Here is a 27141-nt window from a genome sequence, read left to right on the forward strand (position 1 = left end):
TGGGAACACCGCGTTCTGAGCCGCGCCAGCCTGGAGCATTGTTCTGGCCCCGGAGGAGCCACACCCATGTCTCCCAGCAGCTTCAGGAAAGCACACGCGCGCGCGCGCGCGCGCGCGCGCGCGCACACACACACACACACACACACACACAAGGAGGGTGAGGTGCATCCAGAGAACACCAGGCCCATCTTCACCTGCAGGGGGAGCCTTGGGGCTCAGAGACTGAGACTTTCCCACCGGGATGGGGCACATTTGCCCAAGCGCCTCGGTTGTCCAGAGTGGCACCAACTGGGCTTCATGGAGCAGAAGGCCCGAGCCTAAGTGCCAGCTCTGTGATCTCTCCCAGCCTCAGTTTCCTTATCTGAAAGATGGGACTAACGATACCCTCATCACAGGTAGGAATTACTGGGTGGATCCAAGGGGACAGTGTGTTCAAAGGGCTTTGACAGCTGCATGGTGACTGCACCTGGGAGGATGCTGGGAGAATGGTGGCCTGTGGATGACTTCGCAGAGGGGGTGTGAGCCTCAGCAGGGTAACAGGGTGGGGTCCCCATGGACCTGCCCTGCTGAATGCTCGCAACTGCGGGGAAAGACAACCCGCCCCTCCAGCCCTGTCTTCTCTCCTATGCCACCAGCACGTGTCCCATCCCTCATAGGTAATCCTCTTCTTCTATGCCGGCTGTTGATTTCGGACAGAAATTTCGTGGGATTGGAAAGAAGGACAACAGCTACCGCCATGGAGAGCTCACTGCTGCAAGCGGGGAGGAGCCCGAGCTCACAGGATCCTCAGGGCAGCCTCATGAGCCAGATCCCATCACCGTCCCCATTTTAGAGAGGACAAAACTGAGGCTCAGAGTCATGAATTAACTTGGCGGATGTCCAGCTAGAGAGTGTGCAAACCTGGGGCGAAATACACATCTTCGGATTCCAAGGCCAACCAATACAGCTCTTCCCCAATCCAAAATTTGCCCCAATCCCAGCTGCCACTTCCAGGGACAGGGCAGGCTACCTTCCTGCGGCAGCCTGTTCCACTGATGGGGCACCAAAATCCACCCCTAGAGAGTAGACTTGGCTCAGACTCGGGATGTGACACGGGATGGATGAGGTGACAGGAAGAGGGGGGAGATCTGTGGCACAGGCCAGCAGGGCCCACGGAAGGTGCGGGGAGGGTGAGCCGAAGGTGGCCCAAGGTGACCTGTACCCGGACTTCTACTTGCTACCATGCACCTGCCCAGGTGATTTCCTCTTCTGCCTCTCCAGAGGATGGGGCCCTCCTGAGGAAGCCAAAAAGCAGACAGAAGGACACAAGGCTGGATTCACCCACGCTGACACGCCCGACTCTGACTCCTGTCTGCCCCTCGCCACCACAGTGAGACGTGGCCAGGAAAGGGATCATTGCCCTCCTTTTGCAAATGACCAAACTGAGGCTGAGAAGTGAGGTGGCGTACCCGAGAGCATTTGCCCATCAAACATTTGTTGACACCTGACCAGGTGCCAGTCCTGGGACACAGCTGAATGAGGCCCCACCCGAGGCTGAAGCCAGGCCACCAGACCAAAGCCGGGAGCCCGCCCCGCAGAAGCGCATTGTCACTTGATTCTCCAGCCTTGCCTCTCTCACCACTGTCTTCTGCCTTGGAATTCTACAGACTGAGTTCATGTTCGAAGATTTGGCAGACGGATAAATGGTATTTTTGTTTACTGATGTCAAAGGGAATAGAAAAAGCTTCCATAACAGGGAGAAATTATTTCTCTATGTGCCCCACAACCCAAACCAAGGAGAGTAGATGCTCAAGCTCCGGAAAGAGGGGCTTCTATTTGCTGGGAGGGGTGATGCTGGCACAGTGGGGGGAGCCAGGCCATCTCTACATTGCTCTGCCGAGAGGCGGGGGAGGGGGGTTGGGGGTTGGGGAGCTGGGGAGAGGTGGGGGGTGAGGAGAAGGGAAGATGAGGACCAGGGAGTTGGGTGCTGGGCAGGGGCGAGGGGGCAACAGGAGACGGAAGCCAGAAGCGAAGATGGAAATTTCTGGGGTAGGAGGAGTCTGATCAGCATTTGTGTAAGTTGTGCTCTGGGGTGCCCAATGCCACCCTGTCTTCCATCTTCCGGTGAAATCTTCAGCAAAATTGGCTTTATTCGCTGTGCCTTCTTGAGGGATTTGGATTAGCCTTGGCCGTCTTGGCTGAAGAGCTAAGCCCTGGTTACAGGTGGGTGCAAGCTACCAACAGACGTTGTTCCTAGGGCTCTCAAAACTGGTTTCCATCTCCAGGTAATTTAAAAATGGTTCAGTATGAAGCAGAACAGAAAGATCTTTTGTCTTGAAACAATGAATAATGAAAGTCCCGTTGTGTTGCCTGAGTGATCGTCAAATGCGATACTCCTCTTCCATAAGACTGGCGCTTTTTGGTGGCAGGTTATTTTTCCTCCTAGACCTGTTTTTTCTGGCTTCAGCCTCATCAGTAGATGTACCTCTGTCTGCTAACTCCGAGGACAGCGCCAGCCCAGGCCCTTCCAACTGCCCAGGCTCCGGCTGGCCCCACACAAAGGGGCTTTGTGGGTTCCCGTGAATTAAGCACGGATGGGTGATGGGGACCAGAAAAACTCGGTGACCAGGAGTGCTGAGTCTTGCCAAGTCCCCATTCCAGCACTCATCCTCCCCTGGAGGTGGTGGCGGGGTGGATGTGGCAGGAGGCCATTGTATACTTCTGAAACTGGGAACAAACTCGCAGGGTATTAAAATGTTTTATCCAAGTTGAATATAAACGGTCTCAAGCACCTGCTGACTCGAGCACCTGGATGAGCAGAGAGCCCAGGATCACCTCTTGTGGGCCGTGCCTTACCCCCCTGCCACTCTGACCACTTTGGGCCTTTCAAGAATAGCCGAAGCTTCTAAAATCTGAGAGAAGTGAACCTACTTGACTTTAACTCCCAAGGTGGGGACAAGAGTTTCAAAGTCTAGAGGCGGTCATGTGATGCCTCTGTCCTGCCACTCTGATGCTGCACTCCAGCTGCCCAGGGGCTCTCCTGCCCCTGCCCCAAGCAGTGAGGGGCTGTGGGCACCACTCCCCCTACACCAACCAGACAGGGCCCAGTCACCTGTGGGCCTTGCCTGTTAGGGTCCCAGGTCACCCACTGTTGGAGCCAGCGCTTCATTCTCAGTCCCAGGTCCCAAATATCCGGGTAACTCCTTTTAGAAGAGATGTTGAATTGCCCCGAAGCACGGCCAGAACTTAGAAACTCAAAACAGTTCACCTGTGGGGGTGGACCAGGGGTGGGTCCTGGAGGAAAGCCCTTCCATCCCTTCTTACCCTCTGGAGGAGAGACCAGAGGAAATTTTTGGCATCTTTTATGCTAAAGCAGAAAACAGTTTTCAGCAGATCACCCCCCACTTTTATTTTTATTAAGGAGAAGCCCCATTTTTGTTGTTGTTTGTGGGGAGGGTTGCACGTGGTTTGTTCCCTTCAGACTTTTTAGGAAGTTTTGTGAGATCTAAGAAATGGTGACTGGGGCACCTGGGTGGCTCAGATGGTTAAGCGTCTGCCTTTGGCTCGGGTCATGATCCCAGGGTCCTGGAATCAAGTGCGCATTGGGCTCCCTGCTCAGCGGGGAGTCTGCTTCCCCCTCTGCCCTACCCTCCGCTCGTGGTTTTTTTTTTTTTTTTTTTTTTCTCTCTTTCACTGACTCTCTCTCTCTCTCAAATAAAATAAGATCTTTTTAAAAAATGGATGACTGGATAGTCATTCTCCAATGGGCACCCCAAGACAGTGTTTGTGGGGTGAAGCATTGCCCAATGACTGTTTCTAAACAGTTACACTCTGCCTGCCAAGTGTCTTATTCCATGTTTGTTCTGGGTAACTGCGTGAATCTCTGTGCCTTTTTATCTGTCTTCCTCTCGCTATAAAGTTATAAAAATAAGTACCAAAGCCTGCTGATGTCAGAAATATTTCATAAAAAGCCAAAGGTCTCTGTGTAGTCTGCAGCAGAAGCTCCCAACCTGAGGGCTATAGAATTCTGGAAGGCTTTCGAGCTATTGCCAGGGATTAGTGAGCACCCGTGCGTGCTGTGTGTTTATCATGGAGCCATTGATGTCGGGCTGCCTGGGCTTGAACCTCAGCTCCATCAACTTTCTGTGTGAACTTGAGATGTGTTTTTTGAATTCTCTGAGACTGGATTTCATCACCTGTAAAGTGGGGGTGATACTAAAAGCATCTAACTCATAGTTATTGTGGGGATTAAAATAAATAATACATGTAAACTGTTGAGCCCTGTGCCTGACATAGTAACTGGTCAATGGATATTTATCATTGTTATGAAGAGCCTTCCCATTTATCAAATTATTTTTCAGGCACAGTGCTAAAAACTTCCCCTCCGTTATCTCAAATCCTCAAAACACCCCTAATTTATAAAAAGTGAGGCTTGGTAAATTGTCAGATGCTAGACTATTCCAGGACTTTTATTTTATACTGGTTTTCAAAACTAGCTCTTTTTTGGATCAAAAGCCCGCTTTCTCTGAGGCGGATCAAACTGTACCTGAAGTGTACTGCAGGCTGATTATTCAACAGGTCTTGTGTATATATGCAAAACTTGCGTTCTCTTCAAAGTATTTCCGAGTCAGTCCAGCACAGAATGGAAGGTTCCGAGCCGCGAGCTGGGGATGAAGGGTGAGGAGGGCTCCAGTCCTGTGGCAAAAATGAGCGCTTCAGTTGCGGAATGGTGTCAAATCCATAAAATCATCCCCAAACTCATTTCCAAAGCCCATGCTCCCGCTTTACTGACCATTAGGCAATATTCTCTTTTTCTCACTAATCTAACAAAAATTATTCTAGTCTTTTTCTTTGCCCACAAAATGTCTCTCCCTTGGGTGAATCTTCTAATTGCCCTGCTGGAGACTTTTCCCCTTGCAGTGAGATTATAGCAAATTTCAATGTGTACTCATAACTGAAATGTCTGGAGAGTTTAGATTTTTTTTTTTTTTTAACTGTGGAGACATGAGGAGAAATCACCAAAGACTCAGGGAGGGTGGGACTTGGAATAGGGTGGAAGCAGTCAGTATTTACCAATGAGGGCAGAAGTATTTCAATAATTCCAAACCAATGTGGCCTCAGTGGTGGGTCCCAACTCTGAGTCACCCATGAATACAATATGTTTTAAATCCAGCTAGACTGTGTAGATTTTATTGTGGTTTATACAGTATAAAAACTGATTTCACAATAGCTTATTGACATTATAAATTTTCACAAACAATGGATACCATGGTGGGTTTTTTTTTTTTTTTTATGTTAAAAGTATTCTTCTACAGCACGTAGCTAACTGCCACAGGCAAGGTCACTGATGCATGTGCAACAGTAGGGGAAATTTTAAGGAGAAATAAAATATCTGCCTAGCCTCAAAAGGATCTTAAAATGTTAATCACCATAGAGGCTTTAAAAGATGTCCTTAGGGACAGCTGGGTGGCTCAGCAGTTGAGCGTCTGTCTGCCTTCTGCTCAGGAGGTGATCCTGGGATCCAGGATCGAGTCCCACACTGGGCTCCCTGCATGGATCCTGCTTCTTCCTCTGCCTGTGTCTCTGCCTCTCTCTCTCTCTCTCATGAATAAAAACATACATCTTAAAAAAAAAAAAAAAAAGATGTCCATAGATTCTTTGATACTTTTCCCTCTGGGAAGCAAAGCTTAATTCTTACTCAACCTCCCCACTCCCAGGACCAGACTTAGTGACTCACTTCTAGAGTATGGAAAAGAAAAAAAGAAAAAAATAGCAATTTTACAGTGGAGAAACCTGGCAGACATTACACTAGCCAAGTGATTAAGGTTAACATCGGCAGCAACAAGACAGGTAGCTATCATATACCCCCGGATAGCACGCAAGAAGGCCACCCCACCTCTGTGACATTCTCCTTAATCCACAACCTGGGTCTAATCATGAGAAACCTGGAACAAAGCCTCAGGAGCATCCTACGGCAGACCCGACCAGTGCTCTTCGAAAGCCAGGGTCCTAAAACACAAACAAAGAAAGAAACGGTCACAGAGTGAAAGAGCCTAAGGAGACATGGTGGTGACCAAATGCAGTGCGGGAACCTCAATGGGATCCTGGAACCGAGAAGAGACACTAGTGGAAAAACTGGTGAAATCCAAATAAAATCTGTAGTTAGTAGCGTTGTCCAACATCAATGTCTTAGTTTTGATGGATGTGCCATGGATATGAAACATGATGTCACATTCAGGGAAGCTGGTGAACTCTCTGTACCATTCTGGTGACTCTTGGCTAAATCTAAAATAATAGGACCAAAAAAAAAAAAATGACCAAAGGAATAACAAAATCACAAAGCCTTCAGATTTCTCATTTACATAACAGAAGGGGTCATCCTCACGAAGACTGGGAACTGCCGTCGACACAACCCGCAGAGAGCTGAATGAAAGGAAGACCACTGACAAAACACCATGGGCTGCATAGACGTCTCCAACCATCCCAATGGATGCACAGGCCGGGGGAAGGGCACCCAGCTCGAACAACACGGAAACTGTGAGGTTTCCCAATCGGGCTGGGCAGATGGAGGGAGAGCATCCCAGCATGAATGGAGGAAGATCATGGGCATTAAAATAATGAACAAAGGGGCAGCCCGGGTGGCTCAGCGGCTCAGCACTGCCTTCAGCCCAAGATCTGATCCTGGAGACCCGGGATCGAGTCCCACACCAGGCTCCTTGCATGGGGCCTACTTCTCCCTCTGCCTGTGTCTCTGCCTCTCTCTCTCTCTCTCTCTCTCATGAATAAATAAATAAAATCTTTAAAAAAATAATAATTAACACATGTAACACATGTAAAGTGCTCAGCCCTGTGCCAGACCTAAAAACCAGTCCGTAAACATTGTTTATTATTGTTTTTACCAGTAGCAGTAGAAACGGTATTGCCATTTATCACATACCTGTTGTTTGGTAAGGCCTGTGCCAAAAAACTTCCCATGGGTTATCTTCAAATCCTTACAACGCCCCCACTTCATATAAAGTGAGGTTCAGGGACTTGCCCAAGGCTGAACTGTTCCAGAACCTGTGTTCATTACTGGTCTGCTCAGCCCCTTCCTCGTCTCTGTTTTTCCATAAGGTGAAAGGATAGAACTGGCCCCAGAAGGGCGGTGGAGCACAGTGGGGGAAAAAAAACTCAGGCTCTGAAGTCATAGAAACCTTTGTACTTTCCCCAGAGGGTTGTTGAGAGGACAAATAGGATGCTGGCTGTCGTGCTCAGCGTGGCGCCAAGCGCATAGTTAGTACTCAATTTGTGTTATTGGAGCAGGATAATATTGGGAATTTTTAAATTGAGGGTTTTTTTTTTTCTTCGCCCAAATGTTTCTTGCTGTTTAATGGCCCTTCACTCATTGTCTGAGGGGGTGGTGGAGAACAGGCTTGGAGAAAGAAGTCATTGTTCGCCGCTGAATGTCAAATTGGACTCTTGAAAGAGTCCGAAGCAAAATTGCTTTGAAGGGCCAGGCATTCAATTGCAAGAGTCAACATACATAGGAGAGAAAAAAAAATTTTTTTCCAGAACTCTAAAATCTTCTCTTTAAGTAAACGTTCGTGTAAAACTTCAAATAAAACTTGGTCGACCCAGCGCATGAAAGTTTCCCTCTAGGCAGACAGTAGGCCGTTCCTCTCAAGTCAGACAGGGAGCTCTTCCTGTCTGGGTTGAGAAGAGCAAGAGCGTGGGATTGGAGGCTGGAGCCTGCTTCTCGAATCTTCTGCCCAGGGTGAACACCCCGTGGAAGCCGACCCCAGGGCCGAGAGGCTTCCTCCTGGTGCTGGAGGGGACGTCCCCTCATAGAGGGACGTGGGAGCCGTGCTGGGGCAACGACAGTGAGGTGTATCTAGGGAGAGGACCTCACAGTCTCTCTGCCCAGTGACACCCCCCCTTGCCACCCCTTCCCATGACACTGTTAGCTCTTAACCCCAAACCCACCTCTTCTCTTCTGTCTTGAGACACGTTTCCATGGTAGGTTGTGTCCATAGGGGCACAAGACGGGATGCAGGGCAGAGGACTTGAGGTTTTGCTGGCTAGTCCTTTGGGGCAACATCACCACCCAACAGCCCTTCACCCTGGCAACTAGACCCAGAAACAACTGGTCTTCACCTTCCCAGAAGCAGCCTCCCTGTGGCCCGGCTGGCAGCTGCAGCACCTGCCACAGGTGTGCCCTCACCAGGGTCGGGGCTCCAGTCTCTAGGTTCTAATAATCTCAGCTTCTCCCTCTGTCCTCCCATCCCGAGGAGCAGCTCTGTTTCCTGCAATTACGCCTCAGACAGCTCACCGTTTGCTTTTCCGCTTGTCCAATACTGTCAGGCCAAGTCCTAGTATTAAGATTTCTCTCTTAAAACACCCAGTGTGATTTCCATTTTCCCTATGGGACTGACGCCTAGAGGGCCAGACTCCCCCAAGGCCTTTGTGGGTCATGGTAAGCATCAGAAGTTTCCAGTGGGGGCGTATCCAAGCATTGATAAGACATGGATGGTGAGAGGCTTGGGGTCAGGATGAGAAGGGCTCGGAGGGGACAGCCTGGACATCAGAGGCCTTGACTGCTCGGGAGCCACGCACACTCAGGACCCAGAGCCAGGCTGGACCGGTTATGCCAGCAGAGAAGTGATGGGGAGTGAAGCTGACACCGGAGACCCAACAGGGCAGAGCTGGCAAGTCCAAGCCCAAGGCCCCAGGTGTCCCAGAAGGCTCTGCTAGCAGATGTCATCTGGAGGGGTGGGGAGCGGCCTCCACCAAGAGAGGGAGTAATTCCGAGAGAGAGTTTGGATCCTGAATCGACTTTCTCCCCCGCCCCGAACAAGAATCATTTTTTTTTAATTTACACTTGCTTCGTGCTTCTGACATCATTTGTAGAAAAATTACAAGAATAGTGCAAAGAATTCCAAGATACCCTTCACCCCAATTCCCCAAATGTTAACATTTTAACACTTCTGCTTTACCCTTCTGTGTGTTTTTCTGCAGGGCATCTATAGGTTTTTCTGAAACAGTTAAAAGTTACAGACACGCTACCTCTTTACCCCTAAATCCTTCAATATGTATTTCTTAAAAACAAGGACGTCCTGGGGCACCTGGGTGGCTCAGCGGTTGAGCATCTGCCTTGGGCTCAGGTCGTGATCCCGGGGTCCTGGGATCGAGTCCCACATAGGGCTCCCTGCATGGAGCCTGCTTCTCCCTCTGCCTCTGTCTCTGCCTCTCTCTCTCGGTGTTTCTCAAGAATAAAAAAATAAAATATTTTTTTAAAAACCTCATGTTCCTTTCTGTCCTGGGTCTTTATATCTTTGAGTCATATTTGTGGCCATTTGCTATCAGCCAGTTACTCACAAAACAAGTTATTGAGACAATATAGTTTCACGGGAAAGGCAGGGGTTCTGGAGGTAGATCCGGGTGGAAAGCAAGCTTCGCCACTTGCCAGCGGTGCGACCTTGGCCCAGCTGGAGCCTTTCTGGGTCTCCACTTCCTTGCCTTTACCGTGGAGGGGAGATGAGCACAACGGGACCTGGAGCCCGGCAGAGCGACGTTCACATCCTGGCTCTGGGCTTACTAGTTCTGGGACCCCAAGCATGCGCCTTCACCAGTTTGGGTTTTGGTCTGCTCGTCTGTCAATGGGGAAAACATGAACAGGGCATCTTGCTGGGCTGGTGAAAGGAGGCATGGTGCTTGTACAGAACGGGGCCGGCGTGTAGCATGTTCTGGATGAAATGTTAATCCCTTTCCATCAGCCCACCTGAGTTTGCACGTGTGATTCTTCCTCTTGGGGCCTCAGTTTCCTCATCTGTAAAACAGAGCCAGGGATACGCATCTGTCACGCTGTAAAGAACGCAGACTACAGTTGGATGGGCTGGGTGCTCTGCAAAGCCTGATGCACTGTGGCCTTGGCAGAGTAAGGGACTGGCAGATGGTGACAAAAACAGAAAGTGCTTTGCAATCCCCGGGGCCTGCCAAGAATGTGGGCGAACCTGTCCTTGCACTGCTGCCCTGGAGTTCCAGGACGCCGTGTGCTCCCACCACCAGCAGGTTCCTCCTGCCTCCCCTGGGTGCGTCTGACGCTGGGCCTGTCCTGGAGCCTTCTAGGAAGCCAGCCAGTCCTGCCTCCGAGACGGAGGAAGGGTATCACTCTGTCCTCCGCAAGCTGTAGGGCAAGAGGAGGCAGCTCCAGTGCCGCCCCACTGCTGGAGGAATCTGCAGCCTGCCAGGCTCTCCCCGCAGAGGGGTCCCCCCCACCCCGGGGCTCCAGCCCTGCCGGTCTCCTCCCTGGCTCAGGCACATACGAAGGTCACTGTCAGATTGGGGAAAGTAGAGAGGTCCGGGGTGGGAAGGGCTGTAGCCTGGGAGGAGGAAAGCCCACCATAGCACTTATGGGATCAAGAGAGAGCTGGGGCAAATCTTCAAGAGATGGGAGGGCCTTAGCCAGAAAGCCTGCCCCTGGGAGGCAGCCAAGGGAGGCAAGGGGCGGGTGTGTCCTGTCCCAGAGGAGGGGCAGGCATCCGGCTCCTCCAGCGCCTGCTTGGACGATGGGCCCACACATGCTATGTGCCAGCCTTTGTGCCACGCTCTTGCCATATTTCTACCATCTCATGGGACCTCCTAAGTCCTAAGGAGCTTGGGGGCATCATCCTCCTTTGATAACAGGAGACACTTGAGGCCTAGAGAATGAAACTACTGGCTCTGATTGGTGTTTGCTAGGGACTGAAACCCGGATCTGCTTGATTCCAGTCTGGAGCTGGGCCAGGGCTGCCCTTCACTTCAAGGTCCAACACCTTTCTGGGTGCAGCCCTGTAATCTTGCCAAGTCAATCACGTATTCCTCTCCCTGGACAGACACGCTCTGGGGATCCCAGGTCTGGTGGGGGTTGTCCACGCCACCTGGCACGGAACCAAACTACGTTCCTTCTCCCCCAGCCCACCTGACCAGGTTATTCGAGGCGCTGAGTCTGAGTCCTCTGTTTGTCTGCCCATGTGCCAAGCAAATGCCAGGAATGTAGTTGGAGTTCAGTAGATGGTTTATTGGGTGAACAGACCGATGAAGTGGAGTTAAACTCTGTTTATCAGAGGAAGCATCTGAGACCAGTGCAGGAGGGTAGGGACTTGCCCAAGGTCACTTAGGCCTTCCCACTTCCATCCAGGGTGGTTTCCCCTCCATTACTCAGGCCTGGCTCAGGCCCAGGGTTTTGCCAAGAAGGAGAGCTGGCATTTAGGGATCCCGAGGGGAAGCCAAAGACCCCATCTGGTTCCTCAAGACCCTCCCTGCTATAAGATTAAGGACAAATCCCCCAAAGCAGCTGGGCCACCAGACCCTAAGACACCCACCTTGGAAGGTAGAGTCAGTTGCCCCCGAAGCTAGAATTTGTTGATCTGAGCAGTGAGACCAGCATGGTAAACAGTGTTGTCCCATATGGTAAGAGGCACGGTACCTGCGAGGCTAGGCTGGTGCCTTTGACCTAAAAGGCAAGAACTGGGCAGTGATTCTGAGTCTATAAGGAAATGAAACCCAAGAGTCCACTGTTGTCCATTATCCATGCATTCATTCATTCATCTGTTCGTTCACTCACTTATTCATCAATGCAGTGTTTCCTAAACTTCACTCATGCCATAGTGCCAAGGCAAACAGCTTTGCCTTCTCCAATAAAAATTACAAACTTAGGGACTCCTGGGTGGCTCATCAGGTTGAGCATCTGCCTTTGGCTCGGAGTGTGATCCCGGGGTCCAGGATCAAGTCCCACATCGGGCTCCCTGCATGGAGCCTGCTTCTCCCTCTGCCTGTGTCTCTGCCTCTCTCTCTGTGTCTCTCATGAATAAATAAATAAATAAATCTTTAAAAATAAATAAATTACAAACTTATTTATTTCATGTTTGTCTTTATTTTACTTCAGTGACTTTAGCCATAGCCCAGGCAATCGTGGAGTTTTTTTAAACACAGCCGTGAGAGCAACATCATGTTTGTTCACACACTCGCTGAAATCCCCTCCCGGACCACCCTTGGGTGTCTTTGCATTTATTCACCTCTCCTCTTCTGTGTCTCAATTTCCCTATTTGAGAGGTGGATGGCATTTGGATGCAATGGCCTTCCAGTCCTGACCTTCTAGAAGTCTATGGTTCAAAGAGCCACACCCAGCAAAGAAAAACACAGAGACCAGATGGGATCAGCGGGAGAAGTAACTGGTCAAAAGCCACAGGTTTATCTGTCATGTTTCTGGGCAGTGACTCAGGAGGCAAGACAGGAAATCCCTCGGGATTGGTCTGTAAGCCACCCTTCAGGGACTAAGAAAAACAAGTAGGCAAGTCCCCAGGAGCCTGAAACAGCCCCCAAAGCACAAGCCATACATACTTCACTTCCCAGAATCTTCTGGAGTTTCCGGAGGCGCTGGGATCTCTGATAGATTAATCTTACCCTTGATGATGCTTGGCACTGAGAAATGGTGAGGCAGAAAAATGACCCAGCTGGCCTCCTCCTCATCCCCAGGACAGGCCAAAGGGACGTAGGCTCCTTCTTGGGTACCTGCTTAGTCCGTGTCTACTTGACCCCAGCGTGGGCCGGGAAGGTGACTGAGGCCCATTTAGGCATCAGCTCCTCCTCATCCAGCTGACTGGCCAGAGGCGGGCACCTGCCTCAGAGGGAACCACTCCAGGGGCCAGGCTGGGCCAATCACATTCCCAAACTTTACAATTAGGATGAGGAGAGCCCAGACAGTGAGGCCCAGGCCAAGGCCAGGCAAGGTAACGGATAGGCGCAGAGGAGACCTGCTTAGAATGCTCATCTAAGAGAAAGGAAGGAAGCCAGTGGGCTGAGAAAAGCGGGGGCGGCTGGAGGGTAGAAGCTGGGCAGTCCCAGAGAGCTTTCCACCCTGATGGCTTGCCAGCCCCAGGAGTGAGGTCCTTGTGTGACCCGCCTGCCCTTGAGATCTGTGAGATAGCCCTGACTCCTCATACTGAATTACACTTGGTGCTTAAAGGAGCTGGAGCGGGCTTCTGTTTCATGTAATCAAATCAATCACGGATACAGTGAAGCCAGTCTACGGCCTCCCAAATTAGATTTGGCAAGCCAGGCAGTGGCAGTCGTGCAATCGTGACAGTACTGACCCCCACCCTTACATGTGATCGGTGCGTTATAACTTTAAAAGTCCTTTACACAGGGGTCATCATGCCCGGGCTGGAGGACTGGCCCCAGACTACTCATGCACAAGACTTTTCTCCCAAGAGCACAGAGGGAATAGCCCCGCTTTGGAGACAGGCAGATCCAGGTCCCATTCCTCACTTATCTGTCAACTTACCACCTACGCAGTGGAGAGTGCAGGCCAGCAGGAGGAGGGGTCCCCAGGACGCAACTGAGTGGGCTCAGGCCAACCTGGGGAGGGCTGGGAAGCCCAGACTAAGAAGTCAGGGGGACCCTTCAGGGAGAATCAGCAGAGCTTATGAGCACCCAGGTGTCGGGCTGGTTGGGCTTCAGGCCTGGGTGACTGGGAGGCCTGTGGTGCCACTGACAGAAATTTGTTCATTTGTTCCTCGAGACCTTGATGTCTCTTCTGGCTGATGACCTTGGGAAAGTGATGTCATTTCTAAAAGCCACAGGGTCTTCAACAAAAAGGTGGGACTAATAAAATGGTTGTTGTAAGGCTTGAATGAAGTATGCAAATATTCAGAGCTTGAGGCCTGATCAAACTGTGCCTGAAGCCCTACAATTCCTAGACATTTAAGTTCCATTAGCCAATAAATTCCCATAGCATTAAAAACAAATGTGTGGCACAATGTCTGACACATACTAAAAGTGTTCAGTATGTGGTAGCCATAATAATAACTTATTAATGTAAAATACCTAGCATGAGGCTTGACACATAATGATTAATCAAAAATCATGTATTATAACATGCACATTGCTCACTACAGAGGGTTTGACTTGATCTGGCTTAGCAGGATCATTTTGGACAGAAAAAGAAATCTTAGTTGATAGCAAGCTTTAAATGAATCAACAGTAAGCTCACTACAAAGCTAAGTGTGATCTCAAGACATATTTTTAAAAATACTGTCTCTAGAGGATGGGAGGTGTTAGTTCTATCTCCCTCGGCCTTGATCAACAGCACCTAGAGATGGGAAAGGGTGGGGCCAGGGAAAGCTGCATGTAAGCACTCACTTTCTGAGGGAAATAAAAGTTCTTTCTTAGCAAGTGTACCTATTCGAAAAAATGAATTAAAAAAAATATATACACACACATATATGCATACACAAAGATTTCCCTTTTTTTCATAAAAAAAGGTATGATAAAGGTATCAGTTATGTCTTCATTTCAAAGTAAGCCACAGTAATCGAGATAGTGTGGTATCGGTGTAAAGCCAGACAAATGCACTATTAGAGCAGAACATAGAGTCCAAAAATACACATATAAATACAACCAATTTTTGAGAAAGATACACAAGACATCCATGGAGAAAAGATAGTCTTTTCCACATATGGTGCTAGAACAAGTGCTCATCCGTACGTTAAAACACACATACCCACCCTCACTCACACACATACACATACCCTCCAATCTACCATTTGCATCACAAGTAAAAAGTAACTCAAAGTAGATTCATGCACCTAAATGTATATAAATGTATATAAAATATATAGAAGAAACATAGGGGAAAATTCTGTGGTCCTGGCTTAGGCAACAATTTCATAGCTACAACACCAAAAGCATAATCCATAAAAGAAAGAAATCAATAAACTGGACTTCCTAAACAATAAAAGTGTCTGCTCTCTGAAATACACTCTTAGGAGAATGAAAAAGACAGTCTACAGCCTAAGAGAAAATATTTGCAAATGATACAGTCAATAAAGAACTTGGATTCAAAATTATAAAGGATTCAAAACTTAATTAAGTGTCTGACTCTTGATCTCACCTCAGATCTTTTTTTTAATAATAAATTTATTTTTTATTGGTGTTCAATTTGCCAACATACAGAATAACACCCAGTGCTCATCCCGTCAAGTGCCCCCCTCAGTGCCCGTCACCCAGTCACCCCCACCCCCCGCCCTCCTCCCCTTCCACCACCCCTAGTTCATTTCCCAGAGTTAGGAGTCTTTATGTTCTGTCTCCCTTTCTGATATTTCCCACACATTTCTTCTCCCTTCCCTTCTATTCCCTTTCACTATTATTTATATTCCCCCAATGAATGAGAACATATAATGTTTGTCCTTCTCCGATTGACTTACTTCACTCAGCATAATACCCTCCAGTTCCATCCACGTTGAAGCAAATGGTGGGTATTTGTCATTTCTAATAGCTGAGGAATATTCCATTGTATACATAAACCACATCTTCTTTATCCATTCATCTTTCGATGGACACCGAGGCTCCTTCCACAGTTTGGCTATTGTGGACATTTCATGGTCATGAGTTAGAGCCCTGCATTGGGCTTCACACTGGGCATGGAGCCTACTTAAAAAAAAAAAAAATGGACAAACTATTTGAGGAGACACTTCCCCAAATAAGATATATGGATCACAAACAAGCACATAAAAGATACCCAACATTATTAGTCATTAGGGGAATACAAATTAAATCCACAGTGAGATGCCAGGACATGTCAGAGTGGGTAAAGCTAAAAAGACTGACCTATAGCAAGGGTTAGTAGAGATGAGGAGGTACTGCGACTCCCCTACAACACTTCTGGGCATATAAGATGCTATAACCACTTTGGGCAACAGTTTGGCCATTTAATAAAAATGTAAACATCTACCTACCATATGACCTGATCATTCCAGTTCCAAGGAATATGTCCATACGAGATTTATACCTGAATGTTCACGAGCAGCTTTATTTTTTTATTAATTTTTTTATTTTTTTAAGATTTTATTTATTTATTCATGAGAGACACAGAGAGAGGCAGAGACACAGGCAGAGGGAGAAGCAGGATCCCCACAGGGAGCCCGACATGGGATGTGGGACTCGATCCTGAGGCTCCAGGATCAGGCCCTGGGCTGAAGGTGGTGCTAAACCACTGAGCCACTCGGGCTGCCCAAGCAGCTTTAAATATAAGAGCCAAAAGCTGGAAACCCAACTGTCCATCAGCAGACAAGTGGGTAAGCAACCTGGTATATCCATACAAAGGATACTATGCAGTAAGAAAAAAAGAAGGGGCCGCAACCAGTTGGAGAAATCTACACATAATTATCCTGAGTGGAAAAAAAAGCCAGACCTAAAGGGTACTGACTGGGTGATCCCATTTTAATAAACGTTTCAAAATTGGAAAATGCATTGGTAGTTGCCTGGGGACAGAGAAAAAGGCTGGAGGGAGGGATTACAGAAGGGCAGGAGGGATCTTTTGGGGGTAATGAATTTGTTCATTTGCTTGGTTATGGTGATGGTTTCACAGTACACACATGAATCAAAACTTCTATGATTCCACACATTAAATACACGCCATTTTATTCAGCGCGGATGTAATACCTCAGTAGTACTGTTTGAAACAACAACACAACAACCAAGCGCCTTCCCTGTGATTCTTCCAACCAGGGCTTGCCATAGGATCCCACACCACATCCTAACACGCTCACCCTCATTGAGCACCACCGTGTGTGCTGAGTCAATAGACCCATCTGCCTCAGCTGCCTGCGCCACAGCCTACGCCACCTGGAAACTTCTCTTCCTCTGGGCCCTACTCCAAGGGGAAGCCTTGTGGATAACTTGGCAAACGGGTAGGAATAACTTACCCAAATATGGAAAACCATGCCACCAAATTCCATAGGCCCACCAAATGCCGTGCTCCTTCTTTGACAGGGGAGGCGGGCGGTCACAATGCAGCAAACTTGACATGTTTCCAGAAGCATCACAAGGTACTTCTAGATTTCCGGAAGCATCACGAGGTACCAGCCCCTGAATGTCTGTGGTCTGCATCTCCTACCCAGGCATGCATATATCTTAACAGGTGACCTAGAGTGTCACTGAATCTCATCAGCATGGTGTCATCAGGGAGCAGCATGGTGGTGGGGTGGTGAGAAGACCGGGCTCCCTTACAGTGGCCCTGTGTCCCCAGGGACTATATTAAACTCAGGACTCAGATATCCCAAAGATCTGGATTTTTCCCTCTCCCCCAAGTACATTCACCCTGGCAAATTGTCATGGTTTCCTTGGGGGGAAGAAGACACGTAGAGGGTGTTGGTGACGGTATCACAGGGTCTCATCTCGGCATCTGGCCTCCCTTGAATCCAAGGAATTCTCCATCTGCGATTGACTTAATTCCAGAAATCGAGTGAGGAGCTTTGATTCTTATCAAGGTGACTCAGAACTACATGCAGCTTTATGACAGAATATGGAAGAAGCTGCCTAACAGCTGTCACTGACACGACCCTGGCTGTGTTCTAAGCCCTTCGCATGCGTCAGCTCATTTGGGCCTCACATAACCCCTGTAGGAGTGCTTACAGCCTGATGTTTGCCTGTGGACCAGGAAACTCAACGGGCTGGCACAGAGAAACATGGGATGGACCACAGCAGAAGCAATTAGTTGGCTGGCACCCATAGCCCAAGTCAACATGCTTCAAAGTCAGCCAGGCACAGGCCTTGGCCGGGCCACGGTTAGGTGGAGTGAGGGTAACCTTGACCAGGAGTGGCACGGGCAGGGCGTGGGCATCAAGCCAGTGGTGGAGAAGCTCATCTCACTGCACCCAGCCCCGGGAACATTCAGTCTCAAAACCTCCTGTTGGCAGGGTGGGGCCCCTAGGAGGACAAAGGTATGTCCCTGAAGGCCACTAAACTGGAGGAGATGAGAGCAGGGAGAGACAGGGGAAGGAGAGATAGAAGCTGAGGGGTGGTGGGGGGAAGGGAAGGGGGAGGGCAGGACAGATGATGGAGGAGGGGGAGAGAGGGAGGTTCAAGGGTCAGAGTCTGAGCCCCCTCATTGGCTCTGATCAAGAAACCTCCAGGCTCGGGGACACCTGGGTGGCTCAGCAGTTGAGCTGCCTTTGGCTCAGATCATGATCCTGGGGTCCTGGGATCAAGTCCCCGCATTGAGCTCCCCGCAGGGAGCCTGCTTCTCCCTCTGCCCATGTCTCTGCCTCTCTCTGTGTCTCTCCTGAATAAATAAATAAAATATTTTGAAGAAGAAGAAGAAGAAGAGGAGGAGGAGGAGGAGGAGGAGGAGGAGGAAGAGGAGAAGGAGGAGGAAGAGGAGGAGAAGGAGGAAGAGGAAGAAACCAGGCTCCAGCCCCGGGACTGGGGGGGCCACTGTCCTCAGCACTTTATAGCCATTCTCATCCCTCACAGCTGCCCTGTGAGGAGGGCATTTCAACACCCACTTCACCACTGAGGAATCTGAGACTCACGGAAGGAGAAGGGGACCTGCCCAGGGCCCACGGCTGCGGGGAGTCGGGGTTTCCTCTGTTAGAGCCCTGAGTGCTGGCAGCTGCTCCTGATTCCGACCCCCCACCACACCCCCTCTGGAATCCAGAACCAGGCTCCCTGTGTGAGAAAGGCTGCAGCTCCCAGAGGGGAGCACCTGAGGCTGGGTGCCACCCGAAACCTCCCACCAGAGAGGTTCCCCAACCACAAGGGAACACTCCCATAGAATATGCCCCCTATCTCAACTATGCCAGGCTGCTGAGCTCTTGAGGAGCTTTGTAAATAAAATCTTTTTTTTAAAATAATAAATTTATTTTTTATTGGTGTTCAATTTGCCAACATACAGAATAACACCCAGTGCTCATCCTGTCAAATGCCCCCCTCGGTGAATGGGTGACAGGCACTGTAAATAAAATCTGGTGACTTGAACTTGGCTTTCCCAGCCAGAGGAGCCAGGATCCCAAGGATTCTTCTGGCCCCACCTCTAAGGCCCCCCCCTGCAGGGAGCAGGGAATCCAACTAAGGCCTATTTCCTTTCTCTGAATTGAAATTTATTGAGCACTTGCTGGGCACCAGAGCTCCATTTGGGGGCTCTCCAGGCCTCATCTTGTTGACTCTTTCCGATGGTCCCGTGATGCCCCGAAAGCAAGAAAATCCACAGGACCCTGATGTAGAACTCAGAAGCCTCTTCATCAGCGGGTGAACATCTGTTTTCTTCCCTCCCTAACCTGGGGCCCTATGTTTCCTGCATGGAGGGACTTGGGAAGGGAAATCTGAGTCCTGTGATGATAATGGATCCTGGAAACACCACGATGGGAAAAGTCCTGGAGAGGGAGACATGCCCCACTCTCCACGAGCAGGTCCTAGAGACCCACAGTCCTGCAGCCCCAGGGGCTCCTCTTCTGAGCCATTTGTATCCTCCCTGCCCCCATGGGTCCCTCCCTGTGGAGCTTCTTAGTTGAGATTTTGCCCTGTTGTATTAAGTATTGTGTAAGTACAGAAAAAAATTTTATAATGCACATATAGACCATAAAGGTGAGGGAGCGGAGGTGACTCCTGCACCCCTCCGCCTACCCAGCCACCTTTCTGCTACCCACGTGTCCTTCCTGCCCTGGGGCCTTCCCTCCTTCAGGACAGAAGAAACCACTATTCTGAATTGTGTTTGTCATTCCTTATCCTAAAAATTATATTCCCATATGTGTTTCTATCACACACACAAAAAAACCCCACATACTTTTGCCTATTTGTGAACTGTAGGTAGGGATCATAGTGAGTGAATCCTGCTGCGACTTGCTTTTTGTGTTCAACATTATCATCCTCAGGCTCCTGGACGTCATGAGCTGCCAGTCATTTGTTTTCACTGCTGTGTTCCGTTCCACTGTAGGACACACCACAATCATTCATGCATTCTTCTCCTGGTGGATATTTGGGATGTTCCAGGGTTGTTTTTTGTTTGTTTGTTTGTTTGTTTGTTTGTTTGTTGCTGTTATGAACATGCTGCTATGAACATTTCCGTACATACCTCCCAATGCGGGGGTTTCTCTAAATATCAAGGAACCCATGTTAAAAGGCAGGTGGGGGATCCCTGGGTGGCGCAGCGGTTTGGCACCTGCCTTTGGCCCAGGGCGCGATCCTGGAGACCCGGGATCGAGTCCCACATCGGGCTCCCTGCATGGAGCCTGCTTCTCCCTCTGCCTGTGTCTCTGCCTCTCTCTCTCTGTGACTATCATAAAATAAATTTTAAAAAAATAATAAAAAAAATAAAAAATAAAAGGCAGGTGGTCTTCAGCTCTATTTATGATGCCAAACTATTTATTTTCCAAAGTGGACACCCTGAACAGCTGGGATCAGTCTCCAAGCAGCACCTAGGCTAGTGGAGAAGATAGATGATCATTGGTTCATCAAGATCCAGAATGCCAAGCGGCAGCCTTGCTTTGGGTGCAGGTGGAGAGGAAACTGCCCTGACCCACCTTCCTGACCTGAACTTGGAGTTGATGAGCAAATAAATACATCCCAGTTTCCTTGCCTGGGCTGCCCTCCTTTGATCCCGATGGCTGACCCATGGATCACATAGGCATCTTTAGTCTCATTTGACAGATAAGGAAAACTGAGGATCAGAGGGATTAAGTAACTGGCCCAAGGCCACTCAGTTTGTTAAACCTCAAAATCTAGATTCCAAGTCATTTCTATCTACTGTGCTCTCCTGCCTCCCATTATAAACTGCTGTACATTAGAAATGTATTTCTGAACCCTAAGGGAGGAATTTATCATTTTTACTTTTCCTTCCCAAGGATTATTATTCTTTAAAACATCTTTTTTTGATTTGTCACCAGCTTCTACAAACCGAGCTAAATAAGCTATCCCTCCCATCCTCCAGGAAGCCTTGTCATTTATTTATTTATTTATTTATTCATTCATTCATTCATTCATTTATTCATGAGAAACACACAGAGAGGGGCAGAGGGAGATGCAGGCTCCCCACAGGGAACCTAATGTGGGACTCGATCCCGGGACCCTGGGATCACGACCTGAACTGAAGGCAGATGCTCACCTGCTGAGCCACCCTGGTGCCCCCAGGAGGCTTCTTCTGATCCCCCAGTGTCCTGGGTATACCCCAACATAGCATTCAGCCCACAGTCTGTGACTGTCTCAGCTGCCTGATTCCTCCTTGTAGGGCAAAATCTAATTCAGAGCATAGGAGGTGCCAGAAAGCGTTTGAGGAAGGAGGAAAAGAGAAGGGCAAATTGGAGAGAAAGAATCTTTTCAACCCATAATAACAGTAAGTACCATTTATTGCATCTTTACTCTGTGCCAGGCCCTGGCTCTGCACATTCTACCACACGCAAGATTTCTCTGAAACCTCTCAATCCCCTAAGTGGAGGACATTTCCGTCTTCAGCCTGCACTCGGAAAGCGTCTCCCACCCAGGGCTGCATCGCCACTAAGTGACTCCACAGCCTGTGTTCTTAACCACCTTGTTGCAGCTGTGGGGCCACGTCCCCGTGCCCTCACAGGAGCAGAAGGATTAATCAATAGAGTTTTGGCAAGAAATTCTAAACTGTGCTATTCTGGGTTCACTTGGCTTCTTTAGGATAAAATGCTCAATCTTTCAGGATTTTTCACTCCCTTTTTTCCTTCTCGTGGGTAACATCAGAGAGGGAAGATGGAGGGAAGGCCTGAGTAACCTCAGGGTGGGAAGGGGGTCTGTGGTCCCACAGATGCCCCCAGGCCCATCTCTTCTCTTGGGTGTCCGCCCTCTATAGCTGTGCTGATGCATACATCCCACTGGTCCTCGGGCCAGGTACCCAGGCACCCACTGCCCTGTGACTGCTCCTGGTCACAGCTTCCACACCCTCTCCTTTGACCCCAGCTCTCTCTGGCCCACAGTCCTCCCAAGCATTTATACACCCCTATCTCCTGGGGTCCTGGAAACCCTCTGTTGCCTTCCCCTCTCCATACCTGCATCCTGGAAGGGGTGAGCTCCACAGGCTGCTGTGTGTGGTGGCTAAGAGCACCCCTGACATGTGGTCAACATCACCTGGGAACTTGTGGCATGCAAATTCTCAGGCCTGACCAATGTGGGAGTTACTGGGGCTGGGACCACCTATCCACATTGGACTAAACCCAGCAGGTGATCGTGATGCACACTCAAATTTGAGAATCACTGCCATACCTCATACTTTCCCTTCTTCCAGGGCTCAGAGTGAAAAGTCTGTGCTCCGTTTGGCCAGATTCCAGGTCTTAACATGTAAAAGGAAGTTGAGACGGGTTTGGGGGTGGGGGGGAGACATTTAGAAAAATTCTCTATCCCTCCCAAGGGTGTCGCTCTTTAAACTCTGAAATTCTGGATTCTGAAACTCTATGTCTGTTCTACTCTTTCAAAATATCCACTTAAAAAGTCAGGCTGAGGATTAGGTTCTTGTCAGCTGCTGAATCTGCCTCCGCTAAGAAGCAGTAGATGCCTCCGTGTCAAGGGTGAAGAAGGACAGGACAATTGCCGGGAATTAAAAATTCATGGGATAGCTTTGCAAGAAAAATCTTTTTTTTTTTTTTTTTTTTTTTGCTATCTATACAATGTGTTGTCAATTCCAGACTAGTTTAACCTTCATGTCAACCCTGAGCGGTCCCACAATATCAGGTTTCCCTGCCAGTACAGCAGTCAGTTCACAGGCTCTGGCCCCATCACCCGAGCCCATCTGGAAGCCTCTGTTGTCATCCATCCTCCAGTCCCCTCTCTCTGCTATCACTGCTCAGATTCTGGTCTCCTCATCCCAGCCCAGTCACTTACTAATGTGCGATGTCAAGCAAACTACTTAACCCCTTTGGGCCTCAGTTTCTTCACCTGTAAAGTGGAGATTCCAATTTGACGTTCAAAACAATTTATTTGGCCGCATATAAAATTCTAGGCTCTGGGGGTACGGCAGTGAAGCAAATAAACAAAAATCCCTGTCCTCGTGGAGCTTATATTCTAGTTTGGGGGAGTGGGGACAGAAGGAGAGCAAGGCAATAAACAACAACAATATATATATTTATATATACACATATACATATATAAAGTATATATAATATGTATATTCTATATTATATATAATGTATTTATATAATAGTGTATATATAATGTATATATACATATATACATATATGTATACATTTAATATATAACATACTTATATATACACACATATACATGTGTATATATATTTTTATATATACACATATACATATATGTGTGTATATGTGTATATATAAAAATATATATTTGTATATACAAATATGTATACAAATATACAAATACAATGTATACACATGTATAAACAATATATATGTATATATTTTTTATGTATATATACACATATATACACATATACATATATATATAAAATGTTTCCTATGGTGATATGTGCTATAAACACACAGGGAAAGGGATAGGGAACACCTGCATAGGGGGGAAGAAGGTTTTGACTTTAAATAGGGCAACTAATGTCCCATTAATAGATCCCACTGAGAAGGTCATGGTCGAGCAGAAATCCGAAGGAGTAAACCACATGGGCACCTGGGGAGATGGCATTCCACCTGGAGGGAAGAGCGACTGCAGAATTCTGAGGGGAACAGGTACTTGGCGTGTTGGAGGACTGGCAAAGAAGTTGGTGTGGCTGGAGTAGAGTGACAGGGGTGGAGTAGGGAAGAAATCCTAAACGAAGCTGGGCAGAGAGGGACTCCCTGCTATTTGTCTATTTGTTGCCACCTTGACTTTGAAGGGACAGATCTGAGCAGAGCAGGAACCCCATTGGACTTTCTTTCTTTCAATTATTTATTTATTCATTCATTCATTCATTCATTCATTCATTCATTCATGACAGACACAGAGAGAGAGAGGCAGAGACACAGGCAGAGGGAGAAGCAGGCTCCCTGCGGGGAGCCCGATGTGGGACTCGATCCTAGGACCCCAGGATCACCCCCTGAGCCGAAGGCAGATGCTCAACCACTGACTCCCCCCCCCCCCCCCCCGGTTCCTCCCAATCAGACTTTCTATTTGAAGGTCATACTGGCTGCTGTGTGAAGAATCAGCTGGAGGAGCCAGGGCCGGGGGTTGGTGGAAGGCCCCGAGACCCGTCAGAAACGGGGCCACCAGCAGTAATCCAGGCAAGAAACGGGGCTCAGCCCAGCTGGCCGCAGTAGGGACGTGCTCAGACCGAGGACATGTGCCGAAGTCAGGATGCACAAGACCCACAGATGGGTGGGATATAAGGACTGGGGGAAAGGCGGGGAGAGGGTGGACAAGGATGACTTCCAATATTTTAGCCTGAGCAACTTCAAGGATGATACTGCCATTTACTGAGATGGGGAAGGCTGAGAGGAGCAGCTTTGGGAAGAGAGTTTTCAGACATGGGAAGGTGAGGGTTCTAGTTAGAGGTCCAGCAGAGAAACCTGTGGACTATTAGGCATATGGGTCCAACGGTGCGGAGGTGCAGGCTGGAGATGGAAACATGGGAGACTTTAATCTCCAGGTGGTATTTCTAGAAGATTCCAAGAGCACCTACTGTGTATGGGTGTTGGGGGGTCAAATGAATTAAAAGAGATAAGCATTTAGAACGGTGCCTGGCACATAGTAGGCACTCAACACGTCCCTGCTTCCCACCATGGTCACCTCCATGCTGTCCTCCACATTGCTGCTCAGTGTGATCTTGCTTTAGCCCAGATCTAACCATCCCTCCCTGCTCACATCTGCAATGGCTCCCTATTGCCTCCAAGATACAGTTCGGCAGCCAAAGGCCCCTCAAGGCTTTTCCTGATCCAGACACTACCACCCTCACCAGCCCCAATCTCTGCCACCACCCCCCACCTCCCACTTTGTCCTCCAGCAATAATAGAGCAACCTTTGTTCCCCGCTTGGTGTCTTTGAACAAGCAGCTGCCTCTGCCAGGACTTGCCCAGCAGCAAACTGACTGATTCTCACATCTTCTGTGAAGCCTCCCACCCCACCCAGGGGGCTGTCTCCCTTCCCTGCAGCCCAGCTGTCTACCCTCGCTGGTGTCACTTGCCTTCAAGGACTGTGTTCTTGTGGCACCAAACACTGACCCTGCCACAGGCAAAGAGTCAGGGTGGGGGTAGGGGGCAGGGGCATTCTCCATGGAGGGTTTTATTGCTAGACCAGCAAATGGAGGCCCAGAGAGGTGAAGTCACTTGCCCAGGTCACCCAGCTGATAAACACGATGGCCAGGAGTGGGCCCCAGGCTTATCTGATTCAAAGTCCTGGGCGCCAACGCGTACACGCACATGTGCACACATACATAGAATGAACAATCTGGAGCTCCTTGCGGGAAGAGGGGGACTCCCTTGGTCTTTCAGTCATTCCCTTCTCAGGAAAGGAGTCAGGGCTAAGGAGAGAGTTAAGGATTCAGGCTCAGGATAGCTCTTCACTTGCTTATTCAATAACTCATTCACTCATTCATTCCTCATTCATTCGCTTCCTTACTTGCTCATTCATTCAATTAGTCACAGGCAATTAATTGTTTTTCCTCCCAATTTCTACTTCCAGCTGACTTGAACCCTATCCTCTGAGATCTCAGAGTCTCTGGAAAGCCTGGCCAGGGGAAAAGATAGCACGGGTGGGGAGTGGAAACCCAAACGGCTTACCATTGATGTGACAGGTGAGAGGTCACCCAGTGGCCCCAGGAGAAGGATGTTCCAATTGGGGGGGCCACAGCATGTACAAAGGTCCAGAGGCTTTGAAATAAGCTTCAGGAGACTTTAGCAGACCTTCAAAGGAGGCTACTTGGAGGTGGGGGGGGTGGGAACAGTGGTGGGGAGAGAAGGTTGGAGAGTTGGGCAGGGGGCCAAGGTCAAGATTAACTCGGGAGTTAGGTGTGAGCTAGGTTAAAGTTTGGGTTGGTTTTAGGATAGGAGATGAGAGCTTGAAATGGATTGTTTCTTTTTAACCTGCCTTTTCCAGAAGGATTCCGTGTGGTTTGTATCAGTGGTAAGGATCTGGGGTTATGAGCAGGGCTGCCAAGAACCGAAGGATCAGGGATGGGCTTTAGGGTTGGAAGGCAAGGTGCAGTAGACTCCAGGTACTCCGGGAGCCAAGGAGCATTGGCCGCGCACGGAGTCTTCACTTCCCTCCTCTCTGAGGCACAGGCGCACCCGCCCGCCGCGTCACCTTGGGCACAGTCGCTTCACCCCTCTGGGCCTCGAACGCGCACCTGTCACACTGCTGGGCGGATCAGGATCCGTGTCGGAGCCCCCTCTCCCGGCCGGCTCGGTGGAGGCTGGCGGTCGCCCCTTCCCGCGTCTCCCCCCCAGCGCCTCCAGCCCCCCCAGCCCCTCCTCCGGCCGCGCCGCGGTGGGGGGAGCCCCCGGGCCCTGCACGCCCCCACCCCGTCCCCCAGCCCCTCCTCGGGTCGCGCTGCGTCGGGGGGAGCCCCCGGCCCCTGGCTCCCTGTCCCTCCTCCTCCCCCCTCCCCCCTCCTCTACCTGACCCTGCCCTCTCCCCCCCCCCGCCCCCCCCCCCGCGCCGGCGCGGCCCAGCGGGGTCCGGAGCTGCCGCCCGCGGGGAGCCGCGCAATTACGCTAATTACAGCCCGGCCTCCGCCGCCGAGGCCCGCGCGGCCACGCCGCCCGAGAACGCCCCCGGCCCAGGCCGAGCGTGGGAACGGCCGGGGCCTCGGCCCGGGGCGGGGGCCCGGGAGGCCGCGGAGCCGCCCCGTCGCCCGCGCGCTCGCGGCCCCTCCCATCCGCCCGCGCCCCGCGCCCGCGCCCCGCGCCCCGCGCCCCGCGCCCCGGGCGGGCAGAGCCGGGAGGTGCCCTGGCGCCAACCCGGGCGGCCCTCCACGCACCCGCCCCGCGCATCCGCTCACCTTCCACCGCCGCGTCCTCCGCATCGCGGGCAACGGCGCTCGGCGCTCGGCGGGACCCAGCTCAGGGGGGCGAGGCGGATGGCCTCGGTGGCCGTCCTGTGCCAGCCCCAGCGCGAATACCCACAACCCCGAAGGCGGGCAAAACCCCATTCTACAGGCGTGGAGACTGAGGCACAGAGAAGCGACGGGGTCCGCGCCGCCACGCGGGGGATACACCCTTCGTGCCTGTGACCCCGAGGAAGAAAAATGGTAGCAGCTGGCATTTCTGGGGCGCTGCCCCCGGGCCAGGCACGAATGTGAAGCGCTTTCGATGCGTGATCTCATTGAACCTGCAACAGCCACGCGAGGAGCCGCACGTTTGTGTTTCATGCCCCCTTGACGGACGAGGAAACTGAAGACCGAGTGACGGCAGAGCCCAGGGTGCGGCAGTGAGCTCAGAAGCCGCCGGGCCCAGCAGGGGC

General features: G+C 50.2%; 1 long non-coding RNA gene across 4 annotated transcripts; it reads right to left on the reverse strand.

Moving 5' to 3' along the window:
- Nucleotides 1-1679: 1679 nt before the first annotated feature.
- LOC112642289 (uncharacterized) lies at nucleotides 1680-26737 on the reverse strand. 4 transcript variants are annotated; one of them, XR_004805080.2, is made up of 6 exons: nucleotides 12400-12947; nucleotides 11319-11449; nucleotides 9737-9784; nucleotides 5876-5988; nucleotides 4526-4674; nucleotides 1680-2787 (listed from the first exon to the last, which is right to left on the reverse strand). It is a non-coding gene; the product is annotated as an uncharacterized LOC112642289 (long non-coding RNA). The 4 variants fall into 4 exon arrangements; XR_003125132.3 differs by lacking the exon at nucleotides 12400-12947 and adding an exon at nucleotides 26681-26737 and having other exon boundaries at nucleotides 1680-4674; XR_003125131.3 differs by having other exon boundaries at nucleotides 1680-4674; nucleotides 12400-12961.
- Between the last annotated feature and the right edge of the window lie 404 nt (nucleotides 26738-27141).

This window comes from Canis lupus, chromosome 15 (assembly GCF_003254725.2).
Source record: "Canis lupus dingo isolate Sandy chromosome 15, ASM325472v2, whole genome shotgun sequence".
In the NCBI taxonomy this organism is placed as follows: Eukaryota; Metazoa; Chordata; class Mammalia; order Carnivora; family Canidae; genus Canis; species Canis lupus.